This window comes from Ailuropoda melanoleuca, chromosome 14 (genome assembly GCF_002007445.2).
Source record: "Ailuropoda melanoleuca isolate Jingjing chromosome 14, ASM200744v2, whole genome shotgun sequence".
In the NCBI taxonomy this organism is placed as follows: Eukaryota; Metazoa; Chordata; class Mammalia; order Carnivora; family Ursidae; genus Ailuropoda; species Ailuropoda melanoleuca.
The window spans coordinates 13,627,519-13,636,145 of NC_048231.1; the positions used below are offsets into that span (position 1 = coordinate 13,627,519).

Sequence of the window (8,627 nt, forward strand, 5' to 3'; positions counted from 1 at the left end):
ATTTCTAAAGATAAACATCCGGTCAGTTGTCCACTTCCGGCCTCTGACCGTGATTTCCCCTCACCCATCCTACACCTGGTGATGGGACTTAAAGGGCTCCCTCTTGTCTCCTCAGCCCTCTTCATTTCTCTCACCTGTGTGGTCCCCAAATAGAGAATTTGTGTAGTTTGCTTTCCTGTAGACATTATTATCCAATTTTGGAAAATCAGTGGCACTGAGGCAAATAATAGCATGGGAAGAGAACCAGTGTCCCTTGTCACCCGGATCTGCCTGGTTATTTGCTCAGAACTTCAGAATGGAAGCACCTCCCAAGCTCAACACCATAACTGTCTTTCCCTTCCCCTGGTCGTGAGCTCCACTGCATGCCAGTGCCAGACAGATCTGGTTCTATAGAGTTCCGTGTCGCCGCTTTATGGAAGCTCAACTCCCTCACACCCTTTGCAGCTTCAAAGCAAAATATTTAAGTCATGAGAAATCTTTTTTTGTATGTGTCTGTGTATATGCTCCCAAGCACATATTGTTGTATCCTGGTGAGGAAAGTGATAGAGGAGCTCCTTGGGTGATGGAGAAGCTCTTTGGGTGATGGAGAAGCTCCCTGGGTGATGGAGAAGCTCCTTGGGTGATGGAGAAGCTCCCTGGGTGATGGAGAAGCTCCTTGGGTGATGGAGAAGCTCCTTGGGTGATGGAGAAGCTCCTTGGGTGATGGAGAAGCTCCTTGGGTGATGGAGGAGCTCTTTGGGTGATGGAGAAGCTCCCTGGGTGGTGGAGAAGCTCCTTGGGTGGTGGAGAAGCTCCTTGGGTGATGGAGAAAGCTCCCTGGATGATGGAGGAGCTCTTTGGGTGATGGAGAAGCTCCTTGGGTGATGGAGAAGCTCCCTGGATGATGGAGGAGCTCTTTGGGTGATAGAGAAGCCCCTCAGATGACTGATCTGAAACACACAGCTCAACTCTCCATTATTCATGAAATATAAAACCAGGGATACTGGTCAGAACCATGACACACTCCATCTACTATTATCACTCTGAGCCTGATGTTAGGAAGGATTTATTTTCATCTTTTATTATGGAAACATATGAACATGTGGCACAGTGGAAAGAGAACATCAACAGAAGGTTATGGGCCCTCCTCCAGCCTGAGCAATCATCAATACAGGACTGATCTCATTTTATTGGTGTCCCCACCTACTTTTTAAAGCAAATCTGAGACATTACACCATTTCATCTCTGAATACCTAGTAGGTAGCATTAGTAACACCACTATTACACCTTAAAAATTAGCAACATTCTCTTTATATCATCAGATGTCACGCAAGTATTCAAATGTATGGCGGTGGTATAAATGCCATTTTTTAACCTTTAATTTAAAATCAGAATCCAGGGGCACCTGGGTGGCTCAGTTGGTTAAGTGTCTGCCTTTGGGTCCTGGGATTGAGTCCCACATCAGGCTCCCTGCTCAGTGGGGAGCCTGCTTCTCCCTCTCCCTCTGTCTGCTGCTCCCCCCGCTTTTGCTCACTCGCTCTCTCTCTCTCTCAAACAAACAAATAAAATCTTTAAATAAATAAATAAAATCAGAATCCAAATCAGGCCCACACATTGCAATATATTGACATGTCTTTCACATGCCTTTTAATCTATAGATTTCTTTTATATGCCTCTACTCCCCTCTCTGCCCCCTTGCAGTTTATTTCATGAAGAAATTATATTCCCTGTCCTGTAGAGATTCCCACGGCCTGGATTTTTTTTTTCTTTTATTGCAGCCCCGTGGTGCTATTTAACATGTTCTTCTACCCTCTGTATTTCCTACAAATTAGTAGTTTGATTTAGATATTTAATTGGATTTACATTTGATGTCTGTGGGCAAAACTACTTCGTAAATCATGCTGTGCTCTCTTGTCAGAAGGTACATAAGGTCTAGTTTTCTGTTTTTGTGATTTTAGCATCTATTGATGTTTATTACTTAGATCCATTAGTTAATTACTTCATTTATTAGCTGAAATACGAATAATCAAATATATATCCTATTAGATCATCTAATAATACAATTTATATAGAAAAGATAGGTTAAGTGTTTGTTTCTTTCCCTTTATTTTTTAGTTTTCAAAATAATGAGTGGTTTACTATCATCTTCTAATGGTGGCCAACTAGGGTTTTCTGTTTTGTTTTTAGTGTCTTTGAAAACTCATAGGTTTGGACATATTTGATGTGTTTTAGTCCATTTTGTTTATTATTTTTATTGTTGCTTGGATTGTGCCATCTCTGTCTGTGGCTCCTTTTTACATGATCCTGGTAGTCTTTGATGTCATCCAAATAGCAAGAAAGCTAAGATCTTCCAGGCCTCGCCCCAGGCCTGGAATCAGCCATTTCTCCAAGCATCCCTAGTTTCTCTTAGTGGGAAGTGGTTGTTAGAGACCACAATCTAGACACTTGGAGGTGCTCATTGTCCCTGGGTTGGTCATCATTTCTAGACCTTCAGTAGACAGAGCTAAGAAATTAGTGGTTTTTGGTGGTGATTAAAAAGACATCATAAGTTCATATTGATACTTTCTATTCAAATTGAAAACTACAGGGGATTTTATGTAACCTCTTTTTTTTTTTAATATTTGTGCCTCCTTTGTCTATGCTGAGAATCTTGGTTCTCAAGGATGCTACAGCGATGGCACTAGTACTTCACACCATTACTCATTCGCTTTCTCCTGCCTCACCACAGCCTCAGAGCCACAGGGCCCACACTAGCAGCAGCGATATGATTATAGGCTGGCTCTCGAATTGCTGTGTAGTATTCCATTGTGAGGAAGCATCATAGTTTAGCTAACCAGTCCTCTCTTCTTGACATTTACGGTGTTTCTATTTTGAGAAAGACTGGATAGGAAATCTTAGGAAGTCAGCAGGTTGTGCCTTGACAAGTTTCTGGATATACAGCCTTCATTGGCACAGTGCTTTGCCATTTTTCAGGTACCTCCACAAATAAGATACCTCACTGTTGAGGCAGGGTGGACTCTTAGGCTACTCAGAGCATCTCTAAGTTCCTCATTATCTGTTAGGATTGGTCTCCTGTGAATTCAAATAAAACACTCTTCCTAAACGTACTTGTTTCAACCTGTTCCCTTTTGTTTCTTAAGTGTGTTTCCACTGTAAACATACCATGTGCTTCTAACTAGCAGTGTGACCTTGGGCAAGTCACTTAAACTCCCTGAGTCTGCCTTTGCTCATCTGTATGACAGAGGTACAGGGGTCGTACGCATGGGGGCAGAAAGGCCACCAGGTGAAATGAAGCCCATCAACAACTCAAAGATCTGGCCCAGAGTAAGATAGGATCTGGCCCAGAGTAAGATAGGATAAATGCTTACTATTTTATTCTCCTAATGTGATTAATATTTTTATACCTTTATGTTTAACATGTTTGGTGAAAAAATTCAAATAATTGCATGCAATTTTAGCACCCAGAGATAATCCCCATTTTAGTGTATTATCCTCTTTGATTTATGTGTACAAGGTGATTATGCAAATAGGGTGACTCTGTAACCTGCTTTTTACACTAAACCAGGGATTGAGTAAAAAAAACTAAACTTTTTCTGTAAAGAGCCAGACAGTATAAATTTTAGGCTTTGTGGGTCATATGGTTTGTGTCACCACTACTCAATTCTGCAATGCGAAAACAGCTACACTGTAACAACATTACAGTGTAAACAGCATAGAAGAGTGGATATGGCTGTGTACCAAAAAAATCTTTATTTATGGATACTAAAAGCTCAATTTCTTATAATTTTTCATGAACTATTCTTTTTATTTTTTCCAGCCATTTAAAAATGTAAAAACCATTCTTAGCTCACAGCACGTAAAGAAATAAACAGGAGGCCAGATGTGAGTTCAAGGCTTGTCATTTGAGACCCCGTGCAAAACAGTATAGCATGCAGGGGCGCCTGGGTGGCACAGCAGTTAAGCGTCTGCCTTCGGCTCAGGGCGTGATCCCGGCGTTGTGGGATCGCCCCACATTGGGCTCTTCCGCTATGAGCCTGCTTCTTCCTCTCCCACTCCCCCTGCTTGTGTTCCCTCTCTCACTGGCTGTCTCTATCTCTGTCAAATAAATAAATAAAATCTTTAAAAAAAAAACAGTATAGCATGCAAACCACTGAAATGCTTCAAGAAACCCAGAAAGGTAGAAGGTAGCAGGTTGGGAGGGGTTAATTTTCCATTTCTTCTTCAAGGGGGTCTGTCTTGGTGCGGTAGCATGACAAACTCAATCCGCAAATCATCCAAGTGGGGTTCAATATCACAGAGCAGCCTGAGGAGCAGTCAGCCAGTCGCACGGTGCTCACCCTGGTTACCCGTCCTGGTTAGCACTGCCTCTTGCAACAGCTATAAGGTGTGATTCAGAAGCTGCCATGTAAGGAGAATAGAGCTTCAAATCCTTAGCAGCCCAGGACCAGCCTAGACTTGCACTCAGATCTCCTGACCTGCTGGCCAAGCGTCTACTGCTCAGATCACACTGCCCCCGGATTGTTAGTTGTTGAGGGCTCGGTTGTCGTGCTGAGACCTGGGGAAACTCCTGTCTCTGCAGAAGGGCCCGGCCGGGAAGCAGGCTCTGATAGTGCTTCTGCCATCTGTTTTGTCGAGGACTGCACAGTTAAGTCTTCAGCTTGCTTTCCTCATCTTGCCCATCTACAAAGTGGGGATGATGACACCCAAGCCCTTTGGAATCCTTCCCCATGGAATCAGGAGCTGTGAGTGGCTTCTTCAGCTGGTCACAAGGGTTCTCAGAAGCCCCCCACAGGGGTCAGAGGGCCATAGGGCTGTGAGTCTATACCCTACTATTAGGGTCAGTAGCCAGAATGGGTCAGCCAGATTTATGGGTTCCTTTGAAATGGGGACTGGGGGGTGAGGTGCCAGCTCTCTCCGAGGATTTTGTTTTTTATCTGACCGCATGCATTGTTATAGCAAAGTTAATTGCCTGTGTTTGCTTCCTGTGGAAATATTTCACAAGACACCCCGTCAGCATGGAACCCCGCGTTTGCAACTTGTGCTTTGCTGATCCATTTGGCTTTTTTGAAAATTTGGGCCAAGACCAAATCTTCCATAAAGGCCTGTGGGCTGTGACCATAGCCCTCAGCTGTTTGCTGTGTTGTTCCAATTTCATAGATTTAGCTTTGTAAGGGGAGTAAAAAAGAAAATGGGCCACGATTTTTCTTTTTTAAAGGACTCAGCTCTTTACACTAGGGATTGAATTCTCTGTTCTCAACCATGGGGCATCAGAGGACCCACATTGGCACTCACTTGCTGTGTAGTCCCAGGCAAGAATCTTGACCTTTCATGCCTTAGTCTTCTTATCTAGAAAATGGGGATGATGTCTTCTCTATAGCCCTCTAAAGATTTTTGTGAAACCAGATAAGCAAATGGCCCTGAACATTTTTTTGAACACACAAAAAGTGCTACATATTATGTGTGTGAACTCACAAAAAGGAAGGGCTCTAGTATTCCCGAGGTCTTCTAATTCCAATCTAGACCAAAAAAGAATTCTCCCAAGATGTCTGCTCATCTAAGGAGTTCTGAGGGGAAATACGCAGAAAAAGTACATAGGAGCCAAACATTGGGTCCTCACATGTCATCCTGAGCAATTCAAACTTTCTCCCCCTGAAGATAGCAGGAAAGAGTGGAAGGCTTTGGGCCAAGAGAGGGTATCAGAGGGTGGCGGGCAGGGTGAGCTGGAGCAAGAGAAGTCTGAATCTTGGAGCATGTAATCTGAAGCTCTGCTGGTGGTTTTTGGAGGAGAGAATGAACCCACAGGAATTATTGAAAACCTAAGGCTTCTCTTGGGGCGTTGACCTCTTTCCAGACCTCCGCAGGCTGCAGGAGGGAGACGGAAGTCAGCTGGCAGGCACAGTGGCTGCCTGGCTTCAATTTAAAGTCTCGGAGGTTCCCAGGATTGTGTCACTGGACCCGTTCAATCATTCGTCCATCTCCCCATCCATCCATTTCCCGAACAGTCATGCTCCCATTCCAGTTGGGAGACCTTGAGCTGTGAGCTGTGAAGTTCTATAGTGAGGGCAATGGCAAAGGAAGCAGGGGGCCTGGATGACTCTTTGCCCCATCAGGCAGAGCTTGTCTAAGAGCGCACCGTTCTTTACAAATGAGACAAAAGGGGCCTGAGAAAACACTTCACTGAGATTGGATTGCATTGGAAATCCGTCCATCAAATGGACTGACAGTTGAACTGCGCAGACCAACCCAGCCTTTGGCTCCAGTTCCTGCAGGACCCTGTGTTGGCTTCCCAGCTCTCTTAGCCCTGCTGTTTTCCTGCCCTGCAGGAGCTGTTGAAACGCCCCCACTGAGGCCTCTCTGGACCTTCCAGCACCTCTGGACTTGAAAGTTCTTTGATGAGAATTTGGTCTTCTTTACCTTTCCTAAGTCCCCACAGTACTAAAGTAAAGCTCTGCCTGCAGTTGAAGTTTTAAAAAATTTTCCTTGACTACTCAGTCCAGAATTGTAATATTCTCAGCTGCACCTGTCATTAGAAAAAAGACGGACAATTTGTCCCTTGGCTTTCCAATTTAAAAAATCTTGCAACAACCTTGGGGAACACATATAGTAGGTGATCAATAAATACCAGTTAAATTAAATTTCTACAATATGCCAATTCAGCAAAACTTGGAATACCTACTAAGTGTCAAGTGCTCTAGGCTCTGGGAATATACAGATACATAGGTGGGCCCCTTCCCTTAAGTAGACCTGAATCCAAGTTCCTGAAACTCTACTGGGCCATCATTCATGCATGGCATGATCAAAGGGCCACCTCAAGGCCAAAATGAGGGTGGGTGATGAAAGAGATAAGAAATAGACCAGCCAGTCTACACTGACTTTAAACAGACAAGAAGCCAGTTTCTATTATTATTTCAACTAAGATGTTTAAAAGCAGCTTGATTAAGGAACGCAAGGCTTCTAACATATGCCTTGTTTAAAAGGCAAAGGTTTTAGTGGAGTACACATTTATGTGTGTCCCAGATTACTCAGAGGGAGTCTTCGCAGCCTGCCGAAGGTTGGTCACCTTTGCTCTGGTGGTGGAAGTGGTGGCATTGTGTGCCTATATCACAAGACGGCACCAAGTTTCCTGATATGAATCCTTGACTGGAGGGCCTTTCCTGGTAGAAGTCCCACGCCAGACATAGTTTAATAAAGAACGCCATAGCCCGGCTTGCTCCAGGAGTTACTCATTTCATTCTGTGGGTGGCTTTATTTTAGGGAGATGAACAGCAGAGGGAGGGATGCGTTCTCCAAAAGAACAGATCCGTTGTTTGTGAGCCGGTTCTGTTTATTACCACACAGACTAGCAGTTCCTAGAGAGAAGGCGCCAGAGAGCTGAATTCCGAAATTTCTTTGTTGATGCTTCAGAGCATAGCTTGCCTGCACCAAACCCCATGACCTTGAAGAGGACAAGGAAAACACTAGTCTGAGTTAATGCCCGTGGTATTTGGGTAGGTAAAAGGCAATACACAAAGCTGTCTTCAAAGCTACTGTTATCTACAGAATAGGGATTGAACAGCATCAAATGACTGCACCTTTGGGCAGTTAAATCGAACATGTTGAGACGCTTCACAAGGTAAAGGCAAATGAGAACGTATTCTTACACTCTCTTATGATTTCAATGCTGCATTACATGGAAACAAGGGTCCCCGTGTTCTGCTTAGAAGGACAAAGAGATCCAAATGGGGCTTCTCATTTAAGATCCGCGTGATCCTGGGAGGGTCAACCAAAGCTGCTCCATGAGGACAAGCTACCACCTTTCCCGCAAGTGGGTGTCCATACTGCCAAGCATCTTTTCTGTTGCCTCGCCTACATCTAGTTGGCAGATAGTGATTTAGGACCCACATCAATCCTTACCACTGTGCAGTCCCATCTTGTGTCCTCCTGCAGGACCCATGTTGAAACACGTGCTAACTTTCCCTAGGCCTCAGCTAACCATGCCTAGGGTCTAAAGACCTTTGGTGTATGGTATTCAAGAGTCTCTTGAAAGGGATCTCCTGAGTGACTTGCTTTGATACAGACCTGCTGCTTATGGCTTCCCAAGGGCCGGTCACCCCCCGAGCTTTGCCAGGTCAGGACATTCCTTCTGGTACGGGAGGCAAGTTGTACACGGCCTGTGAGGTAAGGAACCCTACCCCGTTGCCCTGAGTGACCCAGCCATCACCATCACCGATGGCAGAAGTAGTAAATGGCTCCCAAAGGGCAGCTCGTCTACTAGCAGGATGACTCAGATCAGGACTTGAGAGGAGACCCCTCACATTTCTACCAACCACACGTTGAGGACCTCTCTTGTCCCAGTCACGCAACACTGACTCCCCTCAAAGCTCCAACTCAATGACAATGAAAAGTAACATGTTGCCAGGGAAGAGCTTGAGCTTTGCGGTCACACAGTTTTGGGTTCAAATCCTACCTCTGTACTTGGACAACCTTTTCGAGTTTCAGAATCCTCATCTATAAAGTGGGGTTGTTTAAACCTACACACTGATTCAGAGCAAACAAGGGCAATGAAAATTATGTAGGTGGGCTCTGCTTCACCTTTCCTCCCACCCCAGGGATCTTGCAGTCTTTGGGCTCACCCCCATGTCATCCCTAGCAAGGACAGTCGCAGCGTG

The 8,627-nt window shown here is 44.8% G+C and overlaps 1 protein-coding gene across 21 annotated transcripts in view; it reads left to right on the forward strand.

The window, feature by feature from the left end:
* RGS6 (regulator of G protein signaling 6) overlaps positions 1-8,627 on the forward strand; it is a 650,515-nt gene that overhangs the window by 574,063 nt on the left and 67,825 nt on the right. The gene's annotated exons all lie outside the window — the stretch shown is intronic.